Source organism: Alexandromys fortis, unplaced genomic scaffold (genome assembly GCF_014885135.2).
Source record: "Alexandromys fortis isolate MF-2015 unplaced genomic scaffold, M_Fortis_MF-2015_v1.1 scaffold_86, whole genome shotgun sequence".
NCBI lineage: Eukaryota > Metazoa > Chordata > Mammalia > Rodentia > Cricetidae > Alexandromys > Alexandromys fortis.
This window is the reverse complement of record NW_026067965.1, coordinates 2,334,164-2,357,004: the sequence shown is the minus strand read 5'-3', so window position 1 is coordinate 2,357,004 and position 22,841 is coordinate 2,334,164. Positions and strand designations below refer to the sequence as shown.

The 22,841-nt window shown below is 47.0% G+C and overlaps 1 protein-coding gene and 1 pseudogene across 4 annotated transcripts in view; one reads left to right on the top strand and one right to left on the bottom strand.

Moving 5' to 3' along the window:
* Homer2 (homer scaffold protein 2) overlaps positions 1 to 22,841 on the bottom strand; it is a 102,771-nt gene that overhangs the window by 54,503 nt on the left and 25,427 nt on the right. The gene's annotated exons all lie outside the window — the stretch shown is intronic.
* LOC126508744 (uncharacterized) lies at positions 6,586 to 6,686 on the top strand (annotated as a pseudogene).

Here is a 22,841-nt window from a genome sequence, read left to right as displayed (position 1 = left end):
GAATTGCCAGCCTCACGACGATTAATGATCTCTGGGACACCCTAATTCGAGAGCGTGAAAAACGCCGCTGAAGGAACAGTTTGTGTTCCTCCTCCTGCTACAACACATCTGTGCACACAGATCTTCATATTAGACCACAGTGAGACGCAGTGTAGCCGACTCTATGCTACACAAGGCTGTGACTTGGCAACGCGATTTCTAATCTTAACTAAAGAGGGTTTTTTTTTTTAAAGACGAGGAAATGATGTTCTCGGTTTTAAATGTTGAGGGATCTTACATTCACCTGCAATAAAAAATAAATTAGATGTCTGACTAAGTACTCTGTCTTAATAAACTAGAATTTTCTTTGTCGTTTCATCTGATACTGTTCAGAAGTATTTACATATATGTGTGATTAATCAGTAGCAATGGATTTATCTGTGAGATCATATCTTGCTGCCTCCCCCCCCACTTTACCTTGGAGTGTGTCAAGTTTTATGATCCGTTGCTCTCCTGTTAATAAACCAAGATGGGTCAGGCATAGTGACACTTGCCTGTAACCCCAGCACTGGCAGCAAAGCAAGACAAGCGCCTCCAATTGGAGACCAGCCTTGTCTACACAGCAAGTTTCAAGCCAGCCAGAACCATCTAGTAAGACTCTGCCCCTGTGTGTGTCACACTCTTAGATGTAAGTGTGAAAGCAGTGTATCTGGCTATGCGTGCACACACTCTTAGTTGTAAGTGTGAAGGCAGACAGCATACCTTGCTATATGGGCACACACTCTTAGATGTAAGTGTGAAAGCAGACAGTGTACCTTGCTGTGTGTGCACACACTCTTGGATGGAAGTGTAAAGACAGACAGTGTGCCTTACTGTGCACAGGCTGGAGGAAGGAATCAAGAACATTCCACTGCTGTAAGACACTTCTCTGTGTGAAGCACGATGCTGTTATTTGAAAGTGGGTTTGGGCTGAGAATGCAGCTCGGTGGTAAAGGCCTTGCGTTCCTCAAACCACAACACATAAAAGTATAAAACCAGAGGAGAGGGTGGAGAACGAGACCAGCATGAAGAAGCAAATAAAAATTAATATATCCAGTAGACATAAATCCAGTTATATCACCAATCACCTTACATGCCAGTGTTTTAAATTCATCACTTGAAAGATCAGACTAGATTAAGAAATAGTCTTAATATATGTTATCAACAAGAACTCCACTTTAAATATAAAAGTTAAAAATAGATTAAAACACAGGAACACAGGAAGATACATCACACTAACTCATCAACAAGAGAGAGAAGACAGCTAGACTAAGTTCACACAGAGCGCATTTAGAAGCGCTGAAAGTTACCAAGGCTGAAGGGGCCTTACTCTTGAGGGTCACTGCTCAGAGAAGCCTGGGGAGGCCTGAAGGGCATGCACCTCTCAACGGTGTACAAATCGGCAGAACTGAGAGCAAGAGCAAATAAACCCACTAGTGCTGGAGACTCCAACAACCTCCGCAGGACCAACGAACAGATCCAGAAGGCAAAGGTGTCAGGAAGGACACCGCTGAACCCGGTGTCACCATCCGTCAGCTGGAAAAGACTGAGAGCCACAGCTCGCTTCGTGAGAGAACAAGCTGACACGCACAGCTCAGCTCACAGGGAGCAGTCGCCAAGACAAGACTGCATTCTGGGCCACAAAACGTATCTTCACAAATTTAAAAGAGTAAAAGTCACATAGTGTCTGTTCTTGGAGCATAATTAAATTAGAAATTAATTGTATAAACTGATGACACGACCATTTCGTGGTATGGCTAGGGGGAAGGTTTTTTTTTTAATTATTATTTTTTATTGTCGATATGAGAATGGCCAGAGGCAGTTAAGAGTTCATGGCAGAGGGAGAAAGAAGAACATGGCCGACAGACTGGGCGTGGCCAGGGCCGTCTGCAAGACCGGGGAGAATAACAGGAGGCAGAGAATAGAGAAAAGATGGTAAGAGAAGGGGGGGCAGAGAAAGGGAGAAAAGGAGGGAGGGAGAGGGAGAACAGGAATGACTATAAAATAGCAGGGTTATAAAGAGAATGAGTACCTGCAGAGGGAAGTTCAGGGGAGAAAGGGTAGGGTGCTAGCAGGGACTTTGAAATGCATAGCAGGTACTTGGGATACCGAAGGAGCCTGGGGGCCAGCATGAGCTTTGATGCACTAATGGGGACAGGTAGTCACTTGTCCCTTCTTTAGGTGACAAGGGACATGCTCCTTTCGGTGGAGGAGAACCAGCTTTGCAAGTTCCTGAGGGATACTGGCTATCTAACCGCCAGAAGTCCTCCTGTGGTCCACTTCTGGCCACCTGGACTGCCTCTTGGAGTCTGGGGAATCAGCATCTCCTTTGGACCTGACATTAATAACAAGCGAGATGCATCAGCTTGCTTTCCTTGCGGAGTTGAAACACTGACCAAAACCAACTTGGGAAGGAAAGGGTCTGTTTGGCTCACACTTCCACACCACAGCCCACCACCACTGAGGGAAATCAGGGCAGGAATTGGAACAGGAAGAGGCGGTCAAAGAATGCTGCTTACTGGTTTTACCACCATGGATTGCTTAGCCTGCTTTCTTATAGAACTAAGGACCACCGGCCTGGGGTAGCACCACCCACAGCGGACTGGGCCCTCTCACATCAACCATTAATCAAGGAACTGTCTCACAGACATGCCCACGGGCCAATGTGACAAAGGCATTTTCTCAGAGAATTCCTCTTCCCAGGTATGTCTACGATTGTGTTGAGCTGACTGAGCTAACAAGCACAGAGGTGCTGGAGTCTGAATGGTAGCATGCCGGAGACCATGGGTTCCATGCCACAGCAGGGAGAAAAAGATGGGGGGGAGAGGGGGGCTGGATAAATCACTAACAAAAGGAGCTGGAAACTACAAAATCTTTTGAGATATTCAATAACAGACTTCCAAATAGTACAAGGGTCAACGAAGAAATAACACAAAGGATTTTAAAAATTCATAACTACACGAAAATAAGAATGTAACTTATCAGAACGGAAAGGATGACGCAAAAGCAGAAGGGGAAGTACAGAATGAGAAGAGACGGAAGGTCAGGGTGAGACGGCTCAGTTAGTCAAGGCTGGACTTGTACGCATGAGGGCCTGAGTCTGGATCCCCGGTCCTCAGTGAAAGAGCCGGCATGGCAGCACAGACCCATAACTATGCATGCTGTAACTGTAAGTATCCTCCATCCCGCTGGTCCCCCAAGACCGGGGGGGGGGGTCTCCACCTGCTGGGTCCTGCTCACTAGCTCCTACAGCCGCTGATGAAATCACCATTCTGAGGCTTAATATTAATATTACATACTCTTTGCCCATTAGCTCAGGGTTCTTATTTAACTCACTCTTATATCTTAAATTAAACCATTTCTATTATTTTATATTTTACCACGAGGTTTGCAGTTTGTTACCTCTTGCTTCTTGGGTGGCTACATGGCGTCTTCCTGATTCTGCCTTCTTCCCTCCCCTATGTCTGCTTGGATTTCTTGCCTTGCTATATTCTGCCCTGCAATAGTCCAAAGCAGCTTCTTTATTAACAAATGGTACAGAGGGGAATCCCACAGGCTGTGGGGACAGAGGCAGGTGGGTTCCCGAGACTCACTAGCCAGCCAGTCTAGTCACTGGTGAGCTCTAGATTCAATGCACACTGTCTCAAAAACCAAGGTGGAGAATGACCAAAGGAGATGCTCAATACTGACCTCTGGCTGACGATGATCACATGCACCGGCACATACAAACACACACACACACACACACACACACACACACGCACATGCATGGCATGCATATACACCACACACACACACACACACACACAAGTGCGCATGCAAATTTTTCATTCATAGCCAGCCTAATAATCTCAATATTTGGTCAAGGCCAGCCTGGAATCTGTAAAGAGATCTGTCATAAAGGAAAAAAAGAAAGACGGGAAGAAAAAACTAGACAATCACCTCTGCATCCATCTTAGAAAACTGGAAAAGGAAATCAAATATAGAGTAAGTGTAAGAAAATAACTAACGGCCATTAGATCAGAAATTAGTGACGAAGAATGCAGGCAGTCAACAGAGAGAGAAAGTCAACAGGACAAAGGCTTGTTCTTTCCAAGAGATCAGCTTTACCAGTAACTGTTGTCCAGGATAACTGGAAAAGAGAGGAAAAAATACCAATCTTATAAATGCAGAAAGGAACTCCACTACATATGCAATAGTATTAAGAAGACAGAGAAAAATTGTGAACTCTTTACCTACGGATGTATATAAGCTAGATTAAAATGTACCAAGAAGCAGACAATATGCAGATAGGATCCCTTGAAGCAATACAGTCAGTAGGTAGTAACAGGAAGCTCCAAGTTCAGGGAGGCTCACTGGTGAATTCTGTCAAATATTTATAGAAGAACTTATACCAATTCTTTACAATCTCTTTCACAGACCAAAGTGGAGGGAGAGTTTCCTAGCTCATTCTCCTTCCTAGCTCATCCGAAGAGGACATCAGCCTAAAACCTACCCAGACAAAAATATTAAAGTGTGATTAACACCCCTCAGGAACACAAAAGGAAAATTCACCAATAAAATATTATCAAATATAATTCAGCAATGTATAAAAAGGATTACTCATGACAACCAAGTGAATAACCCTAGGTATATAAGGCAGATTCACTATTGAAAAATCAATTACTGGAATCCATCACATCAATAAGATAGTGAAGGAAAATCACGTTATCACATCAGTAAAGAAAAGGAGTGTGACAAAATTTAACGCTCATTCATGTAGGATAAAAAAAAAATCTGTCAATCAGCTATGACCAGCGAGGACTTTCTAAACTTCCCAAGAGACAGTTTACAGAAAACTTGGCAACGGCAGAACAATTAGTGGTGAGAACCTCAAAAGCTTTACTGTTTTTCTTTTTCAGCACCATGATGAAAGTCCTACCTAATGCAGTAAGACAAGAAAAGGACATGAAGGCATGCAAGTTGGGAAGGAAGGGACAGATAAAAGTTCCTCTGTTCACAGATAGCACCGTAGTCCTTCCGGAACAAGTAAGTAAAGACAGTATGCGGGTCTAAACTGAACCAATTAAGTAGGTAATCCCCAACATCCTGGTAAGAAACAGCAAAGGGCTGGGTGAAGAGACCCTGTACTGGTTTTCCTGTTGAGATGCCACCAGCACCTGCTTGGTCCTGAGGAGAACGCAGTGTCTGGGTCACACAGTGTCAGCATCATCGTGGGGACACAGGTGAGAAGGACCACGAGGAAGGAAGCTGGGCAGGGTTTTAGGAGACAGACCGTCTCTCTTATAACTAACATCCTTTCTGATGAAGTGCCTCCAATGGCCACGTCCTTTCCAATGGCCATGTCCCCTCCAATGTCTCACCTCCTAGAAGGTTCTACCGCTTCCTATATCACAACATGGACCATATCCAAACTACTGCAGAGACATATCCCATATTCATGGACAGGAAGAGTTAACATTGTCAATATGTCAGCTCATCACAACACATCAATAGATTCAATGCAACTCAGTCAAGATGGCACCAAGTCATTTTGTAGATATTAAGGAATTGAACAGATACTGAAACAAAGGGAGGAGAAAGACTCTTAGCATCTTTGAGAACTACTAGAGGCTGGGGGTACTGTTCGGTAGTGGAGTATTGCCTAGCATTCAGGAGGCTCCTAGTTCAATGTCCACCCCGCCCCAAGAATCATGTAAGAGGGGCAAGGGAGGGAGGGAGGGAAGGAGGGACTTATTACACAGAATAATCAGGACTATGTGAAATTTGAAAAAAAAAAGTAAATAAAAGACATCAATAAAACAGAATCCCAGAAATAGTCCTACATAAAGTCCACGCAAATACCAACAGATCTTTGGTAAGGAGCAAAAGGCATTAAGACGGTACCAAGATAACCTTTTCAACAAATGTACCAGAACTCACACCCAGATGTGGAAAATAATCCAGACACACATCTTACACCAGTCCCAGAAATGAACCAAGAGTGATCACGGGCTTAAATGCAAAACACAGAATTATAAAATCCCCTGGATTAAGATAGCATAGAAGAAAATGTAGATAGCTATAGGTATCTATGCAAAATACAACACCACAGCCACGATTTACAAAATAAATAAATGATGAGCTGGGTTTCAATACAATGTAAAACTTTTAGCCAGACATGGTGGTACATGTGTAATTTTAACACATGGAGGGCTGGGCAGGAGAGTCATGAATTCAAAACCTGTACTACAGAAAAACCTTTAAAAATTTAAAAGCTTTGCTATGTGAAAGACTATGTTTAGCAAAATGAAAAGACAATGAGAAAATACTTCCAAAAGGCACAAGTGAGAAAGGCTCAAAAATACACAGAGAACGCCCACAACTCAGCGATAACAAGAAATACACAGAGAATGCCTACAATTCAGCGATACAGTTCCAGGACAGACGCACACACCTAATACAGAATACCTGATATTTGAGGATGCCCAGGAACATATGGGTGAGGACATTTAGTTGATGCATCTCAACTATTCTGTTCTGCATAACAAAATACCATAGACTGAACAATTTAAAAAAACAACATAAAATTGTGCTCACTTCCGCAGCTAACTGGAACAATACAGAGAAGATTAGCCTGGCCCCCGCGCAAGCATGGCATGCAAATTTGTGGAGCGTTCCGTGTATTTAAATGACAAAAAAAATCCAGAAAATTATTGTTCACAGCTTTAAAGGTCAGGGAAGTCAAGGTCCAAGGCAGGTTTACTGTCTGGTGAGCCCAAGGTGCACGGAATACCAATGGAAAGAGAGAGAGCGGGGAAATTCCTCTCCTAAGGGCTGCTAATCCCACTTACGAAAGCACAGCCTTCATGACCCAATCGTTTCTGAAAGCCAAACCCCACCCTCAACACTGATGCATTAGGGTAAAATTTCAACAAGGCATAAATATTCAAACCACAGCAGCCAGCAAATAAGCCTAGAAAAGGGCAGTCAACATCACATGTCATCAGAGACTCGCAAAGGAGAACGATATCCCATGACATACTTACTAGGATGGGCCAAAACCCAAACACTAATAACATCAAATTTCGGCAAGGATGTGGACCACAGGAAACCATCATCCATTGCTGGTAAAAAGGCAGCTAATCTGAAAAACAGCTTTGCTGAACATTGTAGCCTATGATCCAGTAACCGTACTTCTGGGTACCTACCCAAATGGATGGAAAGCCAGCCACGTTTAAATTTGAACGTGGATGTTTACTGCTGTTCCACTTCAAATTATCAAGATGTGGAGGCAGCTGGGATATCCTTCCTAGCGGGTGGATAAATAACTGTAGGGACAACTGAAATGAGAGCGAATGAGGACAAACCCTGAAAAGACCCAGGGCCAGTCTGGAAAGGCCAGAGACTGCGTGAGACTAACTGTCCAACAGTCTATAAAACTCAAACCTGTAGAGCTCTACAGAGGCCTTCTAGAAAGATCAGAGACTGCCGGTGTGCAGGAGGAGACAGGGATGCTGAGGCAGGGGACAGGAGATCTCCAGCAGCGAAACTACTATCTATGATTCTACAGTAACAGCGGATTCCCGCCGTTCCTCCTTCATTCACACCTACGGAATACACAACTCCAGGAGTGAGCCTGTACACTGCAGACATGGGATGACAATGACATGCCAGCGTAGCTTCACCGACTGTAGCAGACACACACACGCTGTGGCACAGGAAGCCAGCAGTGTGTAGGCTGTCTGTCTTTCTTTGGAAAGGACAGGTCTACGTTGGCTCATGGGGTGAGGAGATCGTCCATCATGGCGGGGGAAACATGGCTACCACCAACACTGGGTGGGTTTTCCCTCCTCAGTTAAACTCTTGAGTCCCTTGGAGATGACAACACAGATTAAATGGGCGGTAACGTGAGAAAACTCTGGAGTCTTTTGTTCCGTTTTTTTTTTAAAGGCTTTTTTTTTTTTCTTTGCTTTGTTGTTGGTGTTTGCTCAGTTTGGCTGAGAAAATGGATGTTAACTCATGGGTGATGATTATCCCCAGAAGTCTATGTGTTAAAGGGTTGTTCATACCCAGGTGGTGCTTTTGGGAATTAGAAACTCTAGAAAGTGGGGCCTAGGAGGTGGTGGTGTTAAGCCCACTCCATAAGATGGAATCTATGTCTGGTATCAATAACTGAGCCAAAACTTGTAACTGGCTAGGACACAGTTCCTGAGGGAAAACCTAGTACTATAATTCTGCTAAGTGGACACAGTAATAAACTGCCCCCTAAGTTCATATCTCATATCTATAGATTAGTGCATCTCCCAACCCTCAAAAAGAGAAGCTTCTTCTCGCAGTAGATGGTGACTGATACACAGACCCGTAACGAGTAAGTGTGCAGAGAATAATAGTGTGGTCCGCTCAGATCTAAATGAGATATCTATATCCTGTTTCACCCCACACAAGGCTCAAAAGCCATAACAGAAAGGGGGGCAAGAAGGGCAGTAAGAGCCAGAGGGGGTAGAAGTCTGTAGGAAAACAGTATTTGTGGATAGGCCAGTGTATGCAGCTGTGAACATGAACTAACAGTAGCTATGGTTACAGGCACAAGACTATCACAAGACCAAGCCAACCAAAATCCTACCATGGATGGGGTGGGGCTCACGAAGTCCCATCCTTATATATCAGGAGATGTTGGCACTTGGTGGCTGCTGGAAGAATGGCAATGCTTTCTTCGGGGTGACGAATGCCCCAGTAGATGGTCTAACACCCATGCGCATGCAGGTAGCAATAAATGGTATGCTTTTCTGCAGTATGATGTAGGCCTAGGACTGTCTGTGAAAACAAAAAACACCTTGCATACTTGTATGAAGCTATCAAAGGCTAATGTAAAGTCAAATTTAGAAATAAGAAAGGATTAGACTTGACAGCGTGTATTAAAATCCCTTTTTGCCATGAAGGGCAACTTGCTGAAGGAATACTGTAATTCATTAATTTCAGCCAGATGTTGCAGCTGCACAAAACCCCTTCTCCCCTTAGACAGTTGAACCCGCCCGAAGAACCTGTGTGAGCCCTTCTCCCTGTGGTCATCACAAGGTAAACAAAGACATCTTCAAAAGGCATATCAGTGTGCTTTCACAATTTTCATAACTTTTTTTTCTAAGTTAAACATGCAGAATTCTGGAGCTTTTTTCTTCAACTGGCAAATCAGCAAGGCTAGTTTTAGCTGTTTGAACAAGTCCTCTATACCTGAAGGATCCTGGGTAAGGGGCAGAGCACAGCCTAGACCCAGCTCTAGAAGACTACTCTTGTCGGGAGTGGCTACCACCCTGACTTCCGGTTTGGGGGAAAAATGCTATTTTTGTTTTCCGAGGAACCAAACTTGTTTAAAATGAGAATGTAAGGTGGGAAGAAGCTGGCAACTCGCCAGTCGATTACACAAAGTGTAAAACACAGAAGCAAAGGTGCAGACATGCTTCAAGAACGCCTAGGACGGTTTTATTTCCACTACCACTTGGTCTCTCCAGCAAATGCTTGTTTTGTATGTGTGTGTGTGTGTGTGTGTGTGTGTGCACGTGCAAGTGCTCCAATAAGGCTTTACTCATTAAATAATGGCAAGAATAGAGTTGGCACACTTGGTAGATTAAAAATACAGGATTTCTGGCTACATTTACATTTTAGATAAACAAGGAATATTTTTGAAACGTTTTATTGAGGTATAATTTGGATACTGTTAAATGCACTGTTTTGAAGTCCAGACTCTGCTGGCTTTTGCAGGAGCCGGCCAGCATCTCTTGTGACCTCAGAGCAAATCTAAGCCCATCTTCACCAGCAGTCCCGCCGGGACAGCTCTGCTTTGCTTCCTGACTATGAACCGCCTACTGTGGACATTTCCTATAAACGGTGTGAAGTCCATTACATTGGAAAACTGTCGTGTGCTATTAGAGCCCCCCGGGGAGCTGTCTCTGCCTGTGGGGTCCTCTCCCCTGCCTGTGCTCTTCAGCCCCAAGCAAAATGGTCTCAAAGTGTCCTCCAAGGTTCCTTGTCTGGGGACAGGCTGCCAAACTCCCAGTTCTGTGACCCTGCTGGGGAAGGGAGGGAACAACAAAATAGCCCGAGAGTAAAACTCAAGTCCTTGGGAACAGTTGGAAGGTGAAACGCGTCCACCGCCTCCAAAGGACGTTCCTATTGTTTATCCCAGGAGATGAAAATGCCTACAGAGGGAAAGAGCTTGGCCAGGTAAAGTCACTGATGGAGAGAACGCTCATCTGGGGACGTCAGCTGATGCCTCTGCTCCCTCGCTGGTTTTTGCTGGGTGTTCTAAAGCCCTCCATTAGGTGATGCTGGTCATGTCTGCTGCTGTTTGTTCTTTTATTTGGAAGCCCCACGTCAGGAGACATTGTTTTACCCAGGACTTTATCAGGAACTCTAGCTGACTACCTTTTTGGGGTTTTTCTCCTGGATGTTTTAAATGCTCAATTAGAGGATTTTTATCCCATCATCTGTCTCTTGCTATTCACTATTTTACTCTGGATTGCTATATACTTAAAAAACCCACTCATTCAAAAACCAGAGTGTGGCTATCATAGCTCATTCTCTGAATTACACAGAAAAAAAAAAAAGGAAACCACATACCATGTGACTCTCTTTGTTGTTTGGTTTTGGGTTTTTTCCCCCACTGAGCATATTTGCAAAGCTCATCAATAATATAGCATGCAACAGAGCTTTGTTCTCTAAAAATATTATTAATTTTTAAAGTATATGTGTGTGTGCCTCTGTGTCTGTGTGTGTGCAGGTGCTCATAGAAGTCAGAGGCATTGAGTCTGCTTCTTGGAGCTGAAATTACAGATGGTTGCAGCGCCACTCTGCATCGGAGCTGGGAACCCAACTTGGGCCCCCTACAGAGCGGCAGGCACTCCGAACTGCTGAGCACGCTCTCTAACCCAAGCACTTTATCCTTTTTATGGCTGAATAATATTCCACTGCATGGGTATACTCTACTTTGCTAATGCCTTCTGCAGCTGATAGGTACTTCGGCTATTACAAATAATGAGGTTATGATTGTCCATGTACAAAGTTTACCAAGACAAATGCTTTCTTGGCTGATGGATACATATCTATCTGTGGGCGATTTAGTAACTCTCTCCTTAACTTTCGGAGGCCCCAAAGCAGCTGCACCAATTTGTCTTCCCACCAGCAATACATCGGGATTCTAATTTGTCCACCTTCTTGTCAACACTTGTTATTGTCTGTCCTGTAGATTCAGCCCTCCTGCTGCGTGTGGGTGAGAAAAGGATTCGGAGCATACCTCTGAGGGAAGCCACATGCCTGAAGGCAATCTGTAGCCCAGCGAGGCCCTTAGTGTCTGTCTATCCCGCATCCTCACGGCCACTCTGGGGCAGCTCCTGCAGGAGGAGTGAGCTCACCTCACACTGGGCTGCTCACGGCAGGGTCTCTTATTAACAGAAGGAAAGATTTTAACGCCTTAAAAGATACTGAAAACTCAAAGAGAACTGGGGATGGAGAGGACGGAAGGGGGTCAGGAATTAGCGTCATAAATGATTCATCTGCAGTGCGGCCTTGAAAGATATGGTTGCAGGTGCCACAGTCCACAGTTCAAAGACCAGGAAGACACAGCCCTAGGGTTTGCACTCTCTGCTTGTGAGGGTTGGCCCTATGGAAGGGTGACTGTAGAAGCCTGAGGGCCGAGAACAACCACCACTTTTCTTACTTTGCATGCTAATTACTTCCAAGAAGGCCTGAGCTGTGTGGAGAAGCGAGCTTCAGAGCCTCTGGAGCTTCCTTAGTGCAGGCTAGACCCCTCATATGGCTCCTCACGAGGCGCCCACAGCAACAGCCCTCTCCTGTCCTGATTCCCACCACACCTCGCTTCTGTGAATTCGTCCCAGCAGCAAGGCTGTCTGTCGGTCCCTTGCCTTAAAACAACAGAAAGCAGTGCTCAGGAAGGACCTTTGCTCCCTTAGGAGGCCTTCCTGCGGCAGCTCCTCCAAGGCCCTACACTCTCTACAGGGCAGAGTCCCACTCTGGCTGACTGGGAACTCCCTCCTCTGTCACTCTCCTCAGGCTGCTTGTCCAAACCGTGTGCTTAAGACCACGGCAAACAGTTTGGTGGAACCTGAAAAAAATAAATACAGAAACACCACATGGTCCTGCCGTTCCGCTTCCAATCCAGAACCACAGAATGGAAGGTGGATATACTAAAAGGCAACTTCTATACCCAAGCTTAAAGTGGGCACTATGAGCGAGAGCCAAGAGGTAGAAAGGACCCAAATGGCCATCAAGAGATAAACGGATAACCAAAACCATGGTATAATGTTCTTTAAAAATGAACATCTGATACAGTCTATAAACACGGGCAAGCCTCACAGAGATTGTGTTCAGGGATGCTAACAACCACGGAAGGATAAAGGTTGTGAGCCCACTTTTAAGTAAACTGTCCAAATTCACAGGGACAGAAAGAACCTTGATTACTGCAGGGCTGGGGGTGGTGGGAATAACTGCTTGGTAGACACAAAGTTTCTCCTGGGGATGAAGAAGTTTTGGGCCTGAAGGAGGTGACAGCCATGCTGTGAAGGTACTGAATGCCACTGACACTGACCGGAAATGACAAAACAGTAACTTTACAGGGGGCACATTTACCAGAACAATGTCTGGTCGGTCGCTGAATCCTGATGAGTGAGACTGGGGATGGCATGCATCCTCCGGAGGAGAACAAGGGGAGGAGTGACCCCGAACAGCCCATTGCTACCAGAGGAAGACTAGAGTAGTGAAAACGAGGGGAACAAGAACACGGAACAATGTGAGCAGAGCCAGGAGTTGGGGAAGCTTGGTTTTCAAGAGCGAATGGCCTGCACGGTGGGAGGACTTAGGAGAGGCAGGAGGGGTGAGGACTGGAGAGTTCTCAAGAAACAAAACTGGCTACAGGCGCTTGAGGGAAAGTCACACATGCTCAGGCTCTCGGGAAGGGGCTCGGCGGTGGACAGCCTGCCTGGCACACGCAAGGCACCGGGTTCCATTCCCCCGAACCGAAAAAAAGAAATTACACCTCAGGAGAAAAAGAAGTGTGAGGTAAGATAATGAGGTCCTTTTTAGCATCAAATTGCAGGAGTTGAAAAGAAACAAAATTACCAGACATTCTGGAGCTGGTAGTTAGCGCGGTATAGCAGTGTGAACATGTGAACATGGGCAGTGCTCCGAGCTGTACCCTCCGCGCTAAGATGGTTCTGTATTGGGCACATTTTACCACAGTTAAAAAAAAATAAGATTGGAAACCCTGCTGTTTGCTCTTCTCTTTGCCCCTGCCCTGCCACTGTTGTTTAAGGGCTATGGGGTAGCTCTCTGTAGGATCTGTGGTTGTCACATGTCCACAGCCTTAAAAAGCTGTGTGCTCCCGAACCAAGCAGCCCTATCGCTAAGAGTTCAACAGCAATAAAAAAAGGATACTGCAGAAATCTCCTGCAGAATGAATATCACTAAAGAGCTGCTTATTAAAAACAAAACTGGAGGCTGGAGAGACGACTTAGCAGGTAAGAGTGCAGAGGGCCAGAGTTGGGTCCCCAGGGACATGCCTCAGCTCACAACTAACTGTAACCCCAGCTCCAGGGGCATACAAAACACAAGTGTGTGCACACCCCCAACACATACACGCGCATAATTAAAAATAATGAAGGTAAATCTTTAGAAACAAGAATAAGGGAAAATAAACCCCAAATAACCAATAATGCCTTGCAATGGCAAATGTACAATACACCTTGTACGTGTTCGTGCACAAAACAATGTTCATCTTCCATAACGATGATGTATTCTAATGAGTATTTCCCCCATGGCAACATGTTCTTTCCATCCTCACCCACTCTGGGGCTTGTTAGAGTTTCAGCTGTTAGTTTTAGTCTTTTTAAATACAAAGCCTCATATAGCTCAGGCTGCTCTTGAACTCAATCTATAACAGGTTGTTCTTGAACTCTGGTCCTCCTGCCTCCACCCCCAAAGCGCTGAGGTTACAGGCTTATGCCACCGACCCCAGTCCATTGTGCTGTATTCTCTACCTCACTGTCACACAATAAGGTCCCCGACTACTGCTGAGTCTAAGACTAGGTGCACCTTTCTCTGTCTCTTCCTCTTGTGTGTGTGTGTATGTGTATGTGTTTGCATATGTGGGGACACATGTGAATGCGCACACATACATGTGCCTTCATGTAGAGGCCCCAAAGTGACATTGGGTACCTTCCTTGACTTCTCTCATTTTGTTTTATTTTCTTGTGACACGGTCTCTCAGTTGAACTCAGAGATCACCAGCTAGTCTAGCTAGCCACCTGGCCCTGGCCATCCTGTCTGCCTCAAAATGTTGGGATTACAGGCACCCGGCATGCCCGCTCGATTTTTATGAGGGCTCTGGGGGTCTGAACTCTGATCCTCATGCGTTTGGCAAGCACTTTACCCGCTGAGCCATCTCCCCATTCCTCGGGATCTTCACCAGACCTTGAAGGATTTGAATATCACTTGATCACTTGGTATCTCATGCCTCAAAGAACTAACCCCCCCACACACACACATACACACAACACACACACCCCAAATCAGAACTCAGAGATTCCAGAATTCCAACAATAACCAGTCAACACTAGGACTCAGATTGTGAAGTGAAAGGGGCAGGTTACAAAACAGTTATTACTCTATGACAATCCTCATAAATACGCTTACTAATAAAGAAATACTTAGGCTATGGAGTAAAGAACAGAGACAGTCATCACTTCTGCTTGAGAGCCCAGGCTGCTCACAACTGCCCATGTGAGCACCCGTGTGCATGGGAAGTCACACCGAATGCTGACCACAGCACTGGGGTTTTCCCTGAAAAGACCAAGACTTGGTTTGTTGAACGCATGCAAGGTCCAGACAAGGAGCTTGGGCTTTGCTGCAATGTAAACACTGTGTCCAGGTAAGAGAGCGGCGTATCTCTTGCTCCCCAAGCTAAAGACTGAGTATAGAACCATCTGGACGGAAGAGAGCAGGAGTGAGCACAGCTAAGGGTGGTAGAGGGAGAAGCTAGATAGAACTGTAGATGGCGGGAGCTGGATGGGGACTTGGCACCCGAGGAGCTGAGTCCCCAAGAGCCCAGGGACTATATTCAGTAGGCCCAAGCCACACACCACCCTGGACAGGGTCAGGGTCTGTGCGTTCAGTTCTCATCTGTTTAGTTTCTAGCTCACGGTGAAGGTACTGGTTTCCAACCTACTGACTAAGAAGAATCCATTGATCACCTGTCCGTCCCCTGGGGTTCCCATTATTGAAAGACTTTTGTCTTTCAGGCAATATTTATAAAAGAGAATTTGTTTTCATATGTATTGGTCCGAGTCACATGTGACTGCCAGACAGCTTGCTAATCTGCAGGATACACCAACAATGTAGCCTCAAGAATGCATGTGCGCTGGTTTCCAGCTCAAGCCACCTGGACGTGCAGCCGCCGCCTTCTGTCTGCTGGGTAAAACAGAGTCCTGTGGGCACCCTGTGCCCTCTCCCAGGCTGCTGGGTGAGGCATGCTCCAACAGCCAGCTTTTCCCATCCCACCCAAGGACACAGTACCTGGCACTGAAGGCACACGTAAAAATGTGACGCAAGGCAGATCTGCTCGTGGGGACAACAGCAAGTTCTAGGATACAACAAAGAAGGGACGTGCTGAGAACTTGGTATCACAGAAGGTGGAAGTGTTAGGGGACATCTTCCGGGAAGGAGGCCTGGTCAGTAAGAACAAACTGTTCTAAAGCCGGTGCATGTTTACTGTGATGTGGAGACAGTATGCCACCCACCAGCCCTTCATTTGCTGGAGCCCTAAGCACACAGTAGGTCCAAAATATCTACCGAGCTAATAACATGGCCAGGCATAGTGGTGCATTCCTGTAACCCCAGCAACTTGGGAGGTTGAGGCAGGAGGACTGCCATGCGTTCAAAACCCAAAGCCAAACAAACCTAGTTATTTGGTTTTAACATAGTGTGGAGATTGTATCACAGGTGTCTGAGAAGGCAAGACTCCATTCTGTCACTTCCCATACTGTCAAGGCCAGGAGCATAAACAGCCCCATCTTGCCTACCAGGACAAGCTGTGGTGGCCCCAGACCAGATGTCCTTCTATCTCCCACAGACAGAGGGGGACAGGTGTAGAAGGATCCCAAGCAGATGCTGCTCTAAGGACAGTGGGAAATCACAGGGTATCCCTGAGTTCAGACTGCCCTTGAGCTGGGGCTCTGATTCTCTCCTCCCCCTGATTATTAGACCCTACCTTAGCAGACAAGACTTGCTGGGCTGCTGGGCACTTGTTCCCCAAATTCTTGACTGTGGACTTTCTATTTATTTATTTATTTATTTATTTATTTATTTATTTATTTATTTATTTATTTAAGGTTTCTGTCTCTTCCCCACCGCTGCCTCCCCTTTTCCTTCCCCTCCCCCAATCAAGTCCCCCTCCCTCGTCAACCCAAAGAGCAATCAGGGTTCCCTGCCCTGTGGGAAGTCCAAGGACCACCCACTGGACTTTCTTTACCATGTCTGCTTTTACGCTTTAAGCATCATCTCTCCCTGATAAGGCCTGGGTATGTGTCTCCTGCTCACACATCCCTCCTGAACCCTGAGTATGCACCTCATCTCCCTGCATGGTGACCCACCATGTGATCTGTCCCCATGGCAGAATCCTGGGAGCTTCCCACCAAGGAAGAGGAACGTCCCCCAGCCGTGTCTGTCCTTCCCAGCAGTTGCCTGCCGTGAGTCACTGGTGTGTTAAAAATAATGCTAATGGCTGCCGAGCATAGTCTAAGAGTAAGAGATGGACACACCTTTTACATTAGCCAACTGCCTGGGAAGTAATGGGTATCTGGAAGGGGGCCAGAGAAAGAAGTTAAATGGCTTTGTCTGATCTGTAGAAAGATGCCGTTTAGGCTGGAAGTGGCCTGTTGGGAGGGTATGCCCTAACCCTGAGCGGGAAGGGCAGGGCCCAGGCAATAGGAGTCCCGTGGCTGCATGCTGGGGACGGTCTTGTCTACTCGCCTAGGTGCTCTACAAATATTTCCCGTGTGTCCATGACACTGGAAGATTGGGAAACGCTGGCTAGCTAGATCACAATAGCCTCTCTGTTCCTTGATCTTCTCTGCTGGCAGATAAGCAAGCTTGAGTCTCTCTCTCCCTTTCGTACCTCAGCCTATATGCTCCACCCAACATCCTCCTTGGCAGAGTCACTATAGGCCGCTCGTCAACGCAAGACCAGGGACGGGCTGGTCTCTACTGGCCAGATGCCCAGCACAAATGGCTCTGCCCGGGAAAGGGACCAATCATTAGCCACGCCAGTCAACCACCTCCTTCCAGACTTCAGCTGGCACCTGTGCCCTTGGGGCCCCCCCCACTACACATAATTATACATTACTAATACAATAATTCGGTTCTCCCACGGTTCCAATAAAGAAGCTTTGTGATCAAAATGAACTCAAAAAAAATCCTGCACTGTGCATAAAAGGCCAACCAGATATTAACTGCTAAGTTCAGGAAGAGTCCGGTCAGTCTAGAAACACAAATGAGCATGACGTGACCATCTGAGAAAGAGAGCAGCACTGGACTAGATCTGTCCCCTGGGGAGGCAAGGCACGTGCTGGGAGTGGAATTCTGTGTGGTCCCAGTGCCACGACCTGAGTGCACGTGGGGGAAGAGCCAAGTCTGGAGGGTGGAGGGAAACACCCCCTTCTCAGACTCTCCCAACTGTCCCAAACATGCAGTGCCTTCGTGGGTTATCTGGGTCGCCGCAACAGTTCTATCGCCCCCTTTTAAGAAAAAAAACAAAAACAAAAACAAAAACACACAGCCCATGTTCCTACCCCACGCCAACCACTGTCTAGAATCCAGCCCAGTCTCTGCCCTGAGACAGTAGTCATGGAGCCCGTGACTTCCTGTTCTAACTTGGACTGAGCGCTTCGAGGCACCATCCACAGCCTTCCGTCTGGAGTTCTTCTCATTCTCCTCCCAGGAGCCACTAATTCTCCTTCCCCGCTAACTGCCCCTTCCACAGCCTCCGCCCTGTTCTGTTGGTCTTGATCCTCAGGATGGGCGAGAAGTCAACTGGAAATCGTGTCTCTCTCTGCTTGGCCCTCACACTTGGTTGCTGTAACTGGATGTACTAATTTTGTAAGCCCCTATACCACATTATCACAAATTTACTGGCTTTAAATAAATTTATTTCCAAACACTTCCAGGGGCCCCAATTCTCACTCCTGTCTTCTGATGCGTGGTGGGCTCAGCCGAGACCCTCTGGGGATCTGCAGGCCGGGCTGGCTTCCTCTTCTTTTCTCTGACATTGCCTTTCCTCCCCTTGCTCTATGCCATCCAGAAATTTGTGGAAATCTTTCGATCGCCGGTAATTCCCTCTTATTCATTGGGGCGCCCTGGGATTATACTTTCCTAATCTCTTGATTATCATTTAATGGGTTCTGGGCAGAGAAGGTATAAATACACCCAAGATGAACTCCTCCATCTTGAACTCCAACTTAATCTCCAATTTTCAGTTACAACGTGCGTGCGCTTAAAAGATACCAGACATTCTGGTCTAAATGCGCAGGCTCCTGTCAGTGGGTGATCACGGAGACTGGCAGGTTCAGATGTGCACCCCAGCTTGCCAACTGGCCCTGTCACCAACACAGAGTCCTTCATGGATGTGCACTGCTGCCTGCCACAGATCAGTCGGCACACATTAAGAACTGGCCAACCACACAAGGGCTTCCTCTTTCCAGGATTTGTTTTCAAGCAAATGAGTTCTTCCTTCTAATGCCAGAGACAGGCATTTGCCACGGCACGACTCAGGAACACCTTCTGCGGGTCCCATCGGCCTCGGAGAACCTTTTTACTCAAAAGTGAAGATTGCATGATACATCCCGCTTTACAAAGGCTCGGGTTTAAAAATAAACACAGGCATTAGAGGGAACACAAAAATAGTTTGTGCCCTCGGCTCTCCAGAGCCCAGTGGCACTAGGTGTATGCTGGCTTGGAGGATACCCAGAGAGGCCAAATTCAACACAAAGCCCTCACGGACCTCAAACAAGCGAGAAACCAGGGAAGAGCCTTTGATGTGTGTTAGGCTCACTTTGTTACCCAGGGCCATCCGTGCCCAATTCTCTCCAGCCGCAGGCGTCCACCCTGCCGTGCTATTCATAAGCCAGTTGTAAAGATGGTTCCTGACCCGAAACCCAGTCACCACCCAACATGGTCTCCACCTGCATCTGATGTCGCCTCCCCCCCCCCCTCTTCAATTTCTGTACTCAGACAACAGGCATAACACGATGGAAGCTCCTGGCAGGCTAGACCTGACTTTCCATGAGCTATGCCTTCCCCAGAAATGCCTCTCTCATAGCCCCCCAACCCAGCCTACTCCCCACCCTCCAAGGCCGGTACAAGTTAGTCAATCCTCCATCAGAATCACCAGTCCGAGTCCTCTCACTGAAGCTCGGCTTTCTCTGTGCTGCTTCTGCGACCTTTGTGCAGCCTTCTGACTCGCCCCAGAGTAGCCTGAGGTGCCTCTGGGGTCGATGAGTCTCTGACTCCCTTAGGCAGGGCTCAGATGTGCTCTTCTCTGGACCCTGAAGTCCCGCAGGAGAGGAAGTGTCAGGCTGGAGAGATGGTTCATCAGATAAGCATATTTACTGCTCTAGCAGAGGACCCAAGTTCCCAGCACCCACATAAGGCAGCTCACAACCACCTACAACTCCAGCTCCAGGGGGGAATCTAACAATCCTGGCCTCCACTGGCACCTGCACTCACGTGCACATACTTACACATAAACACACATACATGCACACACACACACACACACAAATGCACACAATTTAAACAAAAATAAATCTTAGACAGGGCTTGAAGCTGAAAGCCTTGACTAAACCCAAGACTTACGTAGCATAGAGAAACCAGTACCAAGTTACCAGGACCCAACATAATTCCAAAAGTCAAGCAAGCAGAGCATTGTTGGATGACATCAGGACCTGCGAACCCTGGCTGTGCAATCACGTAAGCACTCACACGTACATACGTGGGCATGCCCAAGTGTCCTCGCCCTCTCGGTTCCATGGATCTGGAACCCCAGCTTGTTCTTCCCCACTGGCAATCTGTTCCCTGTGTTCTTCATTAGTGACCTTTCCCAGTGTGCCCTACCCGGCCTAAAGGAAGTGGAAAGCACAGCTTACTGGGTGAACTCACAGGCTATCATGATGTCATACAGGCCGCCTCACAGCCAGATTCAAGACAGTCGGACCCCCAAAGCTTGTGCCAACAGAGAGGCAAGAGGGAAGGACACACAGAGAGAGGGGGAATGGGAGGAGATGGCACAAACACCTCGTAAGGCTCTGTTCAGATGTCTCTGGGAGATCTAAGTGATCCAAAAGCAGAGAATTCACGTGGTTTCCCTTCACGCTGTGTGGATAACAGGTTGTGACCAATCGGGCTGGGCCTCCATTCAGGGTCTTCTAGAGCCCCTTTTCAATTCTGGAAGAGGCTGGAGGGTTTGACTGCCAGCAGAAGGGTCCAGACAGCTGGGGCTCCTATGTCCTAGCTCCAGCCTGGCTCAGAACAGCCCGTGCTTGTTTCCACGAACTGAGGGCTTGTCACCCGGCTCCTCCTCGGGGCCAGATGCTCTGTGTGTGCCAACACGTTCCCACTTCATCGTCACCTTCTCAGAGCACACTTCAAACTTCTGTTTGCCTGTTTCCGAGCATACTTTATCTTGGCTTCAAGGTAGTTCATATTCCTTTCACAAGGAATCTGTTTTCTAGACAGAAAAGCCCCCCCGCCATGGACCCGTGCAAGGCTGAGACACATCCTACCAAGGTCTCAGCAGTGCTTTGGAAGAGGTAGCTTCTGGAGATTACAGTGTTTACCAATCATTTCCTATGCGGGCATCACGCTGGCCACCGGCATGCGCTTGACCTCTCCTGATCTCCCCAACAACCTTGAGATTAGCACCACTGTTTATTTGGCAGAGGAAACTAGCAAAGAGAAAAGATGAAGGAGCTTGCCCAAGTTCATCCACATTCACTAGATAATGGTCCCTGTGTCACCTGGTCCCTGGGATGCTGCAGCCCTTCCTTTACATCCGCTCCCCTGTGTGCATTCCGCTTGGCCCACACCTTTGTCCCACTTACCTTCCTTCCAGACTCCCTCAGCCCTTTGCCTCTCTCCCATGGTCAGGATGAAGTGCTCTGGGGGGGGTCTGGCTGGTTTCTAAGTAACCAGGTCCATCCCTGGGCATCATTCCAGGCCAAATGAAATGATCCTCACGTCCTGACTCATCCAGAGACCGTCAACCAGAAGCCCTCATTGCCACCTCTACTGCGAACAACCCTGTCGCTCCCCTTGTTTCTTGGCGACTAGGGCTCCTGAATCACCCTCCTTCTCTCCTCCAGCACCTTTGTTTCGATTCTTGGTGACTTCTGTGCATCTCTAGATGGCCCTTCCAACCAGCCATTTAGATTTGAACGTCCTCTCTCAACTCTCTGTCTTCACCTGTCATGACCAGTAACTCCAACCCTTCTACAGTGTCCACTTCAGAGACCCGTCTCTCTGCAACTGATGTATCTCATCCTCGTCCATCCCAGGGCTATCACAATATACAATTAGGTCTGGTGGTTTATAAAGAATAGAAATTTATTTCTTACAGTTCCGTAATTTCAAAAGTTCAAGATGGAGGTTGCATCAGACTTGGTGTCTAAGGAGGGTCTACTTTCCAGTCCTAGATGGCATTTTCTAGCTTTGTTCCCTTATGGTGAAAGGGGCAAGGAAGATCTTTGAGACGACTTCTCATGAATTCCACTCCTGACGGTTCTGTGTTCATGACCTAATCCTTTCTCAAACGCTCCACCTCCTGACACCGTCACATTGGCGATTAGGTTTGCAAACAAGAGTCTCGCAGAGATGCAGCAAATGGCTCAGAACTTAGCGGACACAGTCAGGCTGCCGGCTTAGCCGTTCTCCCAGCCACTTCCCCTGCCTCTTGTTCCTTCTAGCACAGGGGCTCCCAACCTTCTTCCTAACACTTAACATACTCCCTCACGTTGTGGTGAGCTCCAACCATGAAATTGTTTTCACTGCCACTTCATAACTGTAATTTTGCTCCTGTTATGAATCATAATGTAAATAGCTGTGTTTTTCTGATGGTCGTAGGTGACCTCTGTGAAAGTGTCCTTTGATCTCCAAAAAGGGTTGTGACCCAAAGGTTGAGGGCCGCTGCTCTAACACATTCATCGTAAGATTTATTCCCTGTGTTTCCATTTACTGTGTACTTCATTAGAATGTCAGCCCCATGAAACTAAGAGTTCTTATATGTCTGTCTTCCTGATACCACAAGCAACACCGAGAACAAAACTCAGTGAAGGAATTAATTATAATTGAGTATTTATTTCATAATTACTCTCAATCCATCTTCCCGGCTCTACAAAGACAGGCCACGGCTGTGTCTGGCACACAGTAAATATCAACCGACTACACAGGTAGCTGGAGGATCTAAGAAGGCCATTGCTGGGCCCAATCTGCTGTCTTTGCAAGGCTAACCTCCACCTGGGTGTCTCGAGGGCAGCTGCTCTGACTGGCTGCCACTTGAATGCAGGCAACCTAATGAAGCTACAGGCTCTGAGGAGCCGAAGCACGAACCACTGGTAGCCTTCAGAGCAAGAGGGTTTTGAGCATATACCTACCTCAGAGCCCAAGTACAAACCATAAACGGCCTTCAGCACAGCAGAGTTTCAAACACACATCTACCTCAGCCATCCAAGTATTTGATCCCAAGGAGGCAGAGGAAACTAATTTTGCCGAGAAAAATTCTAGAGGCC